The sequence below is a fragment of the Oreochromis aureus genome, unplaced genomic scaffold, assembly GCF_013358895.1.
Source record: "Oreochromis aureus strain Israel breed Guangdong unplaced genomic scaffold, ZZ_aureus HiC_scaffold_64, whole genome shotgun sequence".
Taxonomy (NCBI): Eukaryota; Metazoa; Chordata; class Actinopteri; order Cichliformes; family Cichlidae; genus Oreochromis; species Oreochromis aureus.
Genome location: NW_024108962.1, coordinates 13,994 through 26,765, shown reverse-complemented (window position 1 = coordinate 26,765; position 12,772 = coordinate 13,994). Strand labels below are relative to the sequence as shown.

The 12,772-nt window shown below is 42.4% G+C and overlaps 1 long non-coding RNA gene across 1 annotated transcript; it reads left to right on the top strand.

Annotated features, from left to right (window-relative positions):
* Positions 1 to 1,904: 1,904 nt before the first annotated feature.
* On the top strand, positions 1,905 to 12,046 carry LOC120437307. Its single transcript, XR_005611001.1, has 3 exons — positions 1,905 to 1,916; positions 8,248 to 8,294; positions 11,031 to 12,046. It is a non-coding gene; the product is annotated as an uncharacterized LOC120437307 (long non-coding RNA).
* The last annotated feature ends 726 nt before the right edge of the window (positions 12,047 to 12,772 follow it).

The window sequence follows — 12,772 nt, the reverse complement described above, 5'->3', positions numbered from 1 at the left end:
GAGAGAAAAATAACATAGTGGAAGAGACATAACGTGAGTAAAAAACGTCCTGGAATGCATTTAAATAAGTAAATCATAGTTCTGTCTGTAACTTTTACAGTGGTCCTTGGTTTGAGTCCCCCACTGTACCACAGTGGCTTCTAGCTTTGTTTCACAGTGTGTAGAACAACAAATCAAACCAAATCCCAAAAAGCTTCAAGTCAAAAACACATCAAACTTTGAGGTTTTTTCCCAAGGATGAGGAAGCAGACTCGGCTCCAAACAGCTGGATATATGGATGGTTACCACAGCAACCACAGCAGTGTGCTCTCACTATATTTAGTTGTATAAAGGTGTTTGTGGTGTGTTGCAGCTGAAACAGCCTCATGTATGTTGACACAAGGAGAAAATAGTGTGAGAACACTGTTCACAGCAGTCACAGCTCGCTGCCTTCAACAGTCTCTTCCTTCCTTGTTTGGATGTCACTGATATCATCTTCTGCTCTCACACTGACCACCTGTTGGAGCTAACATGCTAACATGGAAGCAGCAGGTATGCCACCTGTGGCAGCTGAGGTCACGTGATCTGAGTGTTTGAACCATGCGTTGGAGCAGCGTTTCCAAACATCTGCACTTCAGAAGCTCCAAAGTGTGGAAACGTCACTGTGGAGCGACTCATCCCTATCTAAGAGATCTTCTTGGCACTGCAAAGCTAAGCTTGCAAATGGCACCATAGTTTGTCAATCCCAACCAATCAGAGCGCTCCTTATGCCACGTCACATGACTCGTTTGTCTTCCTCTTTGATTAGCACCCAAAGAACTAAAGAAAGGCTAAAAGGACGTTCAGCCAATCAAATCCCTCCTAGGATCAGGAAGTCTAGAGAGGAAATGGAGCAGAGGAGAATCACCAGTTTAAATGTCTGAGTTTTAAATTGGTGACCCTCTAAAGAGGCTTTTATTGACTCTTTCTGTTTTCTTTACAGCTTCTGTCACCATTTAAACTGTTTAATATCAGATTTAGAAATAACTTTTGGATAGTTTTTCTACATTTCCACTAAAATGTGACACAAATAATGACTTTCTGACTTTACTTTGGACTAATCTAACGACCCAGCCTGGCTATTTTGGACTTGGTGTGGAAGCAGCTCCCAGTTTGAGTTCAGGACACAGACACCCTCTCTACTTTGAAGATCAGCTTCAAACTTTCCTTTTTGATAAAGCTTATAGTTGGAGGTGGATCAGGTGACCCTGAACCATCCCTTAGTTATGCTGCTATAGGCCCAGGCTGTTGGTGGACTTCCCATGATGCTCTGCTTTCTTCTCCACCCCCCTCTTTTCACTCCTGATGCTTTTATATGTCACTACTGCATGTCCTTAACTTTTGTCTTCTCTCTCCTTAGTTTGTGTTTTGTTCTTGTCTCTCTGAGCTCATCTCTTCTCTTTCCCCTCACCCTGCAACCAGTCAGGGTAGATGCTCCTCCTGGAGCCTGTTTTCACTGGGAGCATCTTTGTGTCAAAGGGAGTTCTTCCTTCCCACCATCACCAAGTGCTGCTCACAGTGGATTGTCTGATGGTTGGGGCTTTCTCTCTAATATTGGAGGCTGTTACCTTACACTGTTAAACAGCTTGAGATGACTGTTGTTGTCTGTTGGGAATTGTCACTTATAAATAAAGTTGCATTGAATGGATGTAAATGGATAGATGTTATTGTGACAAACAGAAAATGATCGTTAAAAGATGGATTATTGTTTTGTGTGTCTGCAGTCTGTCAGGCTGTCTGATCACAGAGGAAGGCTGTACTTCTCTGGCCTCAGCTCTGAGCTCCAACCCCTCCCATCTGAGAGAGCTGGACCTGAGCTACAATCATCCAGGGAACTCAGGAATGAAGCTGCTGTTGGCTGGACTGAAGGATCCAGGCTGGAGACTGGACACTCTCAGGTATGGAGAGAATGTCTGAAAGAGGAGGAAGAGCTAGAAACATTTCCTGTGTCCTTCACTCACTTCCTGTTTGTTTCCTGCAGATGAGACATGAACAATCACACATGCAGGAATATTTTCAGAGACAGACACACTAGTCTAGCTGGATAGTACATGGATATTTATGTAGGGGGTCTCCAAGGAGTCTGTTTGCAGGAACATTAATGAGAACTGATAAGTCATGTTGAGAGTTTCATTAAAAGTAGACCTACAGTTAGGTCCATAAATATTTGGAGAGAGACAACTTTAGATACCCTTTATTAGGTCACAGGTGTACCTGAGATAGTGGCCACAGTGTACCTAATAAAGTGTCAGCCATGTGTGTGTTTCCCATGCTGTATGCCCACAGTCACAGTGACAGTCAGTGACACTGACAGAAGGATGAAACAAGGCTGTGAATCATTTCAGTCTGTGTGTGTGACAAAGAGGCAGACAGGAGCAGCTAACATTTGGAAATGGAAGCTTAAATACTGGAAACTCTGATAAGCTAATGCTGCTAATGGGCTGTGTTAAAATCAATATTTCATTCTCATTCTGTTGTTTGACACAATAACAAAAAATATATACTTGAGAACACATTGACGATTCAGCTGTGAATGTAGAGTTTGTCAGAGCACACAAATCCTGAGCATAGCAAAGTGGCCTACTTAGCATTAACTGCTCATGTGGTAGAAAGCAAGGCAAAACAGTATTAGCATTAGCTGCTAATGGCAGCCTACTTAGCATAAACTCCTCACATCGTTGTAAACCAAGGGAAAACGTATTAGCATTAGCTACTATCATTGTTAAAAAGAGAAAACATTGTTAGCATTATCCAATAATGCTAACTCACATCAAATTAGCATTAGCTAATAACAACAGCTTACGTAGCATTAGCTGCTCACGTTTTATAAAGCAAAGGAAAATGATATGAGCATTCGGTGCTAATGCTTATTCACCTAAAATTAGAATTAGTCACTAATGGCGTCCTACTTAACATTAACGCTACACATCGCAGGGGAAAAGAGTATTAGCATTAGCTACTCACATTGTTAAAAGGCAAGGGAAAACCGTGTTGGCAATAACAGATAATGCTAATTTACCCAAAATTAGCATTAGCTAATAACGGCAAGCTACTTAGCATTAGCTGCTCACATTGTTATAAAGCAAGAAAATATGGTACTAGCATTAGCTACTAATGCTTATTCACCTCAAATTAGCATTAGCTAATAACGGCAGCTTACTTAGCATTAGCTGCTGACATTGTTATAACGCAAGGGAAAGGAGTGTTAGCATTAGCTGTTCACATTGTTATAAAGCAAGGGGAAATAGTGTTAGCATTAGCTACTATTAACTTTAGTTCTTTGTATTCTTTTTGCAGCCAAGAAAGACTCCAGGCTCAAAGTGGTTCAACTCCAAAAATGATCTTTATTTTACATTCCCGGGAACGGAGAGCTGTTAGGCGGTGTCATGCACCCACAGCTCTGAAAAAATCACAAGCTGCATGTGTATATATATTTCTGCTACGTCACATATAGTTTCGATCAAAAACAACTCCTTATATAGTACCAGTTCCTAATGGTAATTCACATCAAAATAGCATTAGCTGCTAACATCATCCTACCTAGCACTAGCTGCTCACATAGAGATTGAAAATGTGATGTCATTCAGGGGTAAAACCGCAAAGGATTCTGGGAACCCATGGCAAGCGGTACTAGCGCACCCAGGCTTTCAATTGAAATCAGTTACACAGCGATAAAAAGAAACACAAAAAATGGCAAGAAGCTGTTGTATTATTAACTGCAATAGCCGGTCGCATGACAGCCACAGGAAGCCGACGGGTAAAGAGATCGGTTGTTATCGGATTACGTCGTTGAAGAGAAATTGTTCGAGCCATGTTTCCGAAGTAACAAAGAGGCGACGGATGGCCTGGATTGCAGCCATTCAAAGACCAAATATTACTTCCCAGAACAGTCCAGCTCACATGTTAGTCTGCTCCAAGCATTCCCACAAAGGTCAGTGTTTTGTAGTAGTTAATACGTCATTTTTCATAACATAATTGGTGATATAGGTTACAAGCAAGTCTGGCGCTGAACAGAAATTATCGCGCTTTTTTGTATCACTAATTGCCCAGTACGATTACAGCATACAATATTATTGTCACTGCTACATTTCTGTAATGCCTACCAGAAATTATTTCCACTACTAATTAATTACCATTGAGCTCAAAGGTCCTATTAATAAACGGTTAACGAATGTGTATTTATGAAGACGATTTGTGAGGTAAACTTACCTTTGTTCGTACGATGGTCTTTCGTTCTATACAGTGCATTTCAAGGTCCTGTACCTATCCGTCGGTAAACTGTACCCGGGCTTGTGTATGTGTATGCACTCACTCCAAGAACCGTATAATTATAAATATGAGCGTGGTGAAAGTTGGGCAGCATGCTGACGTTTTTTGTCCACTTTGTGTGCTCGTAAGGGTCTGACCCTTTCACTCCTTTGATTTTTTTTCCTCATATCTTTTCTTTGCCTTTTCGTCGAGTCTGTCTTTGTACGGTCCAGCAGTATTCTCCTTCATTTTGTACATTTCTTTTTTGGGGGGCAAAGAAAAACCAGGAAGGTATTGGAACGGGAGAATGAACGTTTTGCGGTGCTGCAAATGCTTGCGTTTGATGCGGTACTTGGATTGTTTTGCCACGGGTTCCCGGCATGCAATGCGCGAAAGTCACGTGGTCTGTCAATCTCTATTGTTTTAAGGAAAGGGAAAACAGAATTAGCATTAGCTGCTAATAATTATACAGCGCTAATTAGAATTAGCCGTTAATGTCACCCTTCTCACATTGTTGTAACCCAAGGGCTGTGTCCAAATTCATGGACTGCATCCTCCTGAGGCCGCATTTGTAGACAGATTACGTCACAGCGACGCGCCGAAGGCTATCCAAATTCGTGGACTCCTCCGAATGCAGCCGACAAATGCGTCCTCCTTTTCCCCGAATTTCAAGGATGGCCCACCACCTTCGTGGCCCACCATATCCCAAAATTCATAGCGCGGCCCAGCCAAACTCCAGTTTCCAACAATGGCAGCCGCTACTAAGTTTTAAAATTACTCTTACTAATCTTTCTGGGTCACAAAATAAACTTTTAACATACTTTCAGGCGAGAAAGTAGTTGTGTAAACATCAAATATCTGCTCGGTTTATCAAGATATCGCATATTTGCAAAAGTGCTTCGACGTTTTCGGAGACGTCTGTTACCCACCAGCTCGAGAGCTAGCCGGGAGCTCGAGGGTCACTGAAGCCGTGGAGAACGGCACAACTCCCGGCACATCATTTTCAGATCACCGTGGACTTTCGCTACTCAGGTTAAACGTAATATATAAGTCACTTAGACAACCTAAAAATGTTATTGTTGGGCTTTTTTCAGTGTTTTGTTTGTTCGTGAGTAAATCGGTTTGGCTGAGATTAAAGTTATTAGATTAGATTAGATAAAATAAAACTTTATTAATCCCCCAGGTGGGTTCCTCCTTGGTTTTCACACAGCTGACTAAACGACAAACAGAAAACTGATTAAAAAGAAGTATGAGACGGTCGAGAATTTACGCCAGTGTCCTGTTATATTTTAGATAGCAAGGAGCAGACGGCTGAGTTTATTAAACTCCACCGAGACAGCGGTGACGCTAATCAGAAGGCTAGACCGTCCAATTTCACAGCCGTTTACTTCCGGCCTACCCGACCTTCTGAGGACCCGGCCCACGTAGACCGCGAAGGCCGGGTCCTCAGGAGGATGCAGCCCATGAATTTGGACACGACCAAGGGAAAACAGTATTAGCATTTGCTACTCTCATTGTTAGTAAGGGAAAACAGTGTTACCATTATCGGATAATGCTAACTCGCATCAAATTAGCATTAGCTAATAATGACAACCTACTTAGCATTAGCTGTTCATATTGTTATAAAACAAAGGAAAACGATATGAGCATTAGGTTGTAATTCATATTTGCCTTAAATTAGACGTAGGTGCTAATTGCGGCCTACTTAGCATTAGCTGCTCCCATTGTTATAACCCAAGGAAAACAGGACTTTGGTCGTGTCCAAATTCATGGGCTGCATCCTCCTGAGGACCCGGCCTTCGCGGTCTCGTGGGCGGGTCCTCAGAAGGTCGGTAGGCCGCAAGTAAACGGCTGTGAAATTGGACAGTCTAGCCTTCTGATTAACGTCACCGCTGTCTCGGTGGAGTTTAATAAACTCGGCCGTCTGCTCCTTGCTATCTAAAATATAACAGGACACTGGCGTAAATTCTCGACCATCTCACACTTCTGTTTAATCAGTTTTCTGTTTGACGTTTATTCAGCTGTGTGAAAACCACCGGGGGGATTAATAAAGTTTTATTTTATCTAATCTAATCTAATATCTTTAATCTCAGCCAAACCGATTTACTCACGAACAAATAAAACACTGAAAAAAGCCAAATAATAGCATTTTTAGGTTGTCTAAGTGACTTATATATTACGTTTAACCTGAGTAGCGAAAAGTTCATGGTGATCTGAAAATGATGTGCGGGAGTTATGCCGTTCGGCGGCTTCAGTGACCCTCGAGCTCTCAGTTAGCTATCGAGCTGGTGGGTAACAGACGTCTCCGAAAACGTCGAAGCACCCTTGCAAATATGCAATACCTTGATAAACCGAGCAGATATTTGAAGTTTACACAGCTACATTCTCGCCTGAAAATATGTTAAAAGTTTATTTTGTGACCCAGAAAGATTAATAAAAGTAATTTTAAAACTTAGTAGCGGCCGCCATTGCCGGAAACTGGAGTTTGGCTGGGCCGCGCTATGAATTCTGGGATATGGTGGGCCATGAAGGACACACCCGACCCATCCTTCAAATTCAGGGAAAAGGAGGACGCATTTGTCGGCTGCATTCGGAGGAGTCTACGAATTTGGACAGCCTTCGGCGCGTCGCTGTGACGTAATCGGTCTACAAATGCGGCCTCAGGAGGATGCAGCCCATGAATTTGGACACGACCTTTGTTTGCAAAAGATTTAGGAGTGTTTCTCGATAGCTCTTTCTCATTTGAGAAACAAATAAATTCTGTTATTAAAACCAGCTTTTTCCAGCTTTTTACACTGGTTACCAGTACGTCATAGAATCGACTTCTAGATTTTGTTGATTGTCTTTAAAGCTCTGAATGGATTAGCTCCATCTTATCTCTCTGACCTTTTAACAAAAATAATCCAAGTAGTTTACTATAGGAGGACACCTACTCTGTATCTGTTTAAGTATAAGAGCCATTTCTTTAGGTGGACCGCTGCGTTCCTAGCACCAGCTTGGGGAGTCTTCACAGGGTCACATATCAAACACACACACACACACTATGCACAGACTGGTACTCTCTGTTCACATGCATGCCTATGTAAGATGGCATATGTTAATGAACCTATGCATATTCATGTAACCAAAACAGTGGAGCCGTGCTTTGAGCTCAGTGTCTAACAGTATGAGAGCCATGTAATGTTGAGAGAGAGATACGTGAGAGATTTGTGATGTTTAGCGTGTTTGGAGGCTGTAGTTGGTGTGTAGTTGGTGTGTAGTTAGTGTGTATTTAGTGTGCTGCTGTTGTTTATCCGCTGGTTTCCTCTGAATCTCTGAATGGATTAGCTCCATCTTATCTCTCTTTAACAAAAATAATCCAAGTCGAGCCCTCAGGTCTGCAGATAAGCAGCTTCTGACCAGAACTAGCCGTAAAAACAGAGGTGAGCTTTATCGATCGCTGCAGCCAAACTCTGGAACAGTCGCCCTTCACATCAGGTCGTCACCAACACTGACATTTTAAAAACCTGGTTGGAAACACACATTTTGTCCAAAGACTGGAGATATGGTGTTGATGAATGTGTCAGAACTACTCCAAAGATATAACCCTGTGCAGTCTGGAGAAATGGCATCATCCAGTCTGTCCTGTTTCCATCAGTCACTGTCTGCTTGGCCTCAGTCATGAAGCATGACGGGGCCAGACAATAAGGTCTTTAGAGAGGCTCATCTGTGCTGTCTTTCCTCCATCCAGGACCTGTAAAGGTCCAGAATGAGGGACAAACACATCTCTACAGACCTTTCACATCATGGAGATAAACTGTTCACATTTCTTCCTTCAGGCAGACGATACAGTGCTATTAACAAAAAAACAGACACCACAGACAATTCATTTCCCCGGGCTTTCACTTTGATGAACACTGTGAATGTTCATGTGTATGAGAGCCATGTAATGTCCATGTGTGCATGCTGACTGTGCTGCTCTGACCCCCCTCCTCCTTTCAGGGTGGAGCCTGCTGGAGTCCGATGGTTGAGACCAGGTCTGAGGAAGTGTAAGTGTGCTTTTAATGGGATTCATGAAAACAAAGCAGCACACATTCAACCATCTTCATCATGTCAGGAGTCATCAATCCACCCACTGTTATCATCTTCAATGCCCTGTACCAACATAGAGCAGAGCAGCTACCTGAACGCTACTCCAACAGAGGTCGATTATCTTGTTAATAATTTTACCTCCTCACTACGTACGACTCTGGATACTGTAGCTCCTGTGAAAACTAAGGCCTCAAATCCGAAGTACCTGACTCCGTGGTATAATTCTCAAACACGTAGCCTAAAGCAGATAACTCGTAAGCTGGACAGGAAATGGCGTGTCACAAATTTAGAGGATCATCATTTAGCCTGGAGAAATAGTTTGCTGCTTTATAAGAAAGCCCTCCATAAAGCCAGAACATCTTACTATTCGTCACTGATTGAAGAAAATAAGAACGACCCCAGGTTTCTCTTCAGCACTGTAGCCAGGCTGACAAACAGTCAGAGCTCTACTGAGCCAACCATCCCTTTAACGTTAACTAGTAATGACTTCATGAACTTCTTCACAAATAAAATTTTTATCATTAGAGAAAAATTACCAATAATCATCCCACAGATGTAATATTATCTACAGCTACTTTTAGTACCATCGATGTTAAGTTAGACTCTTTTCTCCAATTGATCTTTCTGAGTTAACTTCAATAATTAATTCCTCCAAACCATCAACGTGTCTTTTAGACCCCATTCCTACAAAACTGCTCAAAGAAGTCCTGCCATTAATTAATTCTTCGATCTTAAATATGATCAACCTATCTCTAATAATCAGCTATGTACCACGGGCCTTCAAGCTGGCTGTAGTTAAACCTTTACTTAAAAAGCATCTCTAGACCCAGCAGTCTTAGCTAATTATAGGCCAATCTCCAACCTTCCTTTCATATCAAAAATCCTTGAAAGAGTAGTTGTCAAACAGCTAACAGATCATCTGCAGAGGAATGGCTTATTTGAAGAGTTTCAGTCAGGTTTCAGAGCTCATCACAGCACAGAAACAGCTTTAGTGAAGGTTACAAATGATCTTCTTATGGCCTCTGACAGTGGACTCATCTCTGTGCTTGTCCTGCTAGACCTCAGTGCAGCGTTCGATACTGTTGACCATAATATCCTATTAGAGTGATTAGAACATGCTGTAGGTATTACAGGTACTGCACTGCAGTGGTTTGTATCATATCTATCTAATAGACTCCAATTTGTACATGTAAATGGAGAGTCCTCTTCACACACTAAGGTCAATTATGGAGTTCCACAGGGTTCAGTGCTAAGACCAATTCTATTTACATTATACATGCTTCCCTTAGGCAGCATCATTAGAAGACATAGCATAAATTTTCACTGCTATGCTGATGACACGCAGCTCTATCTATCCATGAAGCCAGGTAACACACACCAATTAGTTAAACTGCAGGAATGTCTTAAAGACATAAAGACCTGGATGGCTGCTAACTTTCTGCTTCTTAATTCGATCAAACTGAGGTTATTGTACTCGGCCCTGAAAATCTTAGAAATATGGTATCTAAGCAGATTCTTACTCTGGATGGCATTGCCTTGGCCTCCAGTAATGCTGTGAGGAACCTTGGAGTCATTTTTGACCAGGACATGTCCTTCAATGCACATATTAAACAAATATGTAAGACTGCTTTCTTCCATTTAGCGCAACATCTCTAAAATTAGAAATATCCTGTCTCAGAGTGACGCTGAAAAACTAGTTCATACATTTATTACTTCCAGGCTGGACTACTGTAATTCTTTATTATCAGGATGTCCTAAAAACTCGCTGAAAAGCCTTCAGCTGATCCAAATGCTGCAGCAAGAGTCCTGACAGGGACTAGAAAGAGAGAGCAGATTTCTCCTGTTTTGGCTTCCCTTCATTGGCTTCCTGTTAAATCCAGAATTGAATTCAAAATCCTGCTCCTCACATACAAGGTCTTAAATAATCAGGCCCCATCTTATCTTAATGACCTTGTAGTACCATATCACCCTATTAGAGCACTTCGCTCTCACACTGCAGGCCTACTTGTTGTTCCTAGAGTATTTAAAAGTAGAATGGGAGGCAGAGCCTTCAGTTTTCAGGCCCCTCTTCTGTGGAACCAGCTTCCAGTTTGGATTCAGGAGACAGACACTATCTCTACTTTCAAGATTAGGCTTAAAACTTTCCTTTTGCTAAAGCATATAGTTAGGGCTGGACCAGGTGACCCTGAATCCTCCCTTAGTTATGCTGCAATAGACGTAGGCTGCCGGGATTCCCATGATGCATTGAGTTTTCCTTTCCAGTCACCTTTCTCACTCACTATGTGTTAACAGACCTCTCTGCATCGAATCATATCTGTTATTAATCTCTGTCTCTCTTCCACAGCATGTCTTTCATCCTGTTTTCCTTCTTTCACCCCAACCAATCACAGCAGATGGCCCCGCCCTCCCTGAGCCTGGTTCTGCGGAGGTTTCTTCCTGTTAAAGGGAGTTTTCCTTCCCACTGTCGCCAAAGTGCTTGCTCATAGGGGTCATATGATTGTTGGGTTTTCTCTGTATTTATTATTGTGCTATCTACTGTACAATATAAACCGCCTTGAGGCGACATTTGTTGTGATTTGGCGCTATATAAATAAAATTGAATTGAATTGAATTGAATCATCATCAAAGTGTCAATCAATGAACAGATGATGGATCAATAACTGCAGCTGGATTGTGTTTGTTCTCTCCATCAGATTCCTGTCAACTCACAATCAACACAAACACAGTGAACACAAAGCTCCAACTGTCTGACAATAACAGGAAGGTGACAGATGTGGAGGCGGTTCAGTCATATCCTGATCATCCAGACAGATTTGATGTTTATCAGCTGCTGTGTAGAAATGGTCTGACTGGTCGCTGTTACTGGGAGGTCGAGTGGAGAGGAGGCGTTTCTATATCAGTGAGTTACAGAGGAATCAGAAGGAAAGGATACAGAGACTGTTGGTTTGGAGGGAATGATCAGTCCTGGAATCTGTACTGCTCTGATGATGGTCCTCAGTCTGTCTGGCACAATAAGATAAAAACACCCATCTCCATCTCCTCCTCCTCCTCCTCTGTCTCTAAAAGAGCAGCAGTGTATGTGGACTGTCCTGCTGGCACTCTGTCCTTCTACAGAGTCTCCTCTGACACTCTGATCCACCTCCACACCTTCAACACCACATTCACTCAAACTCTTTATCCTGGGTTTGGTGTATTTTATCATCGTCATGGTTCCTCAGTGTCCCTGTGCTGAGTGGAGTGTAAAGAGTGTCTCCTGTTAGAGAAACACTTTGACTGTTGAACAGATAGTTCAGTCTGTACATGTCTGTCTCTCACTCACAAACACGTTTTCAGATTCATGGATTCAATCAGTTGATGTTTGCAACTCTTCTAAATGATTCCTTAGTTTGTATGAACCATGAAAACTGTGACATCCTGGTGAAGAATCTGCTGGTATTTGGTGACAGACATTAGATTTGCTTTGATGTCAAACTTTGAGAACCTGTTTCATTGTTTTTCTTTATAAATCAAAGAGATCTGTGTACAAACAGGAGAACGACTGTAAAGACTCTGTGCTTCTAACAGCCTCTGTTAACATATGTGAGGCTGTTTGTTGTTGTTGCCATGGAGTTTTTCACTGTTTGGGTCAGCAGGTCATGTGATCAGGTTTGTTCTGTGAAAGCTCGACGATGGTTCAGTGTCACGGTTTGTTTGCGTTCATCAATAAATATCAAAATAAATCAAAGTCTCCATGTTTTTTCTTTCATCATGTGACCTCTGCTCATCCATCTCTGTGTGTATCAGGATACATTTAGTTCATAATACACGAGTCAGAAAAATCAAAGAAAAGACAGCGTGATGTCCTGTATGGACAGGTGGAAGGAACCAAGTCCTCAGCTGAAACACTCGTGTTTGTCCACAGACAGGAAACACAGCAGGAAACAAAGAAGTGCAGCTCATGGATAACACACTTCCTGTCAGTCAGAATGAGGCTGGAGCCAAACACAGAAAGGTGTTTTTGTCCAGATGAGCCCAGAGAAGAAACACAGTGTTCACAGACATCAGAAGCTCAGAGAGGTGAAACATGAGGTTGGAGTCCTCGTCAGCATTCAGAAGAGCTGCTGTGAAACCCTGAGTACTCATGACAGACTCTGATGGCACAAACACATCATGATTCAAACAGAAAGACAAACATGGAGCTCCTGATCCTCCTGCATGAGAACAAGCTGACATGAGCGCTGTGTCTGAGAGTGTCTCCCTGTCACAGTGACAATAACACAGCTGCTGCTCACAGTCATTAAACTGACCTGAGGTCAGCTGCTAGCACGTCTCTGTGCTCCTTACATATGAACCATGTGACCTCACATCAGTGCTGTGGATGACTGTAGTCATAGAAGAGTAGAGCTGTAGCAGGTGGTGTGAGGAGGAGGAGGAGGTGGTGTATTCTAGTTAACGC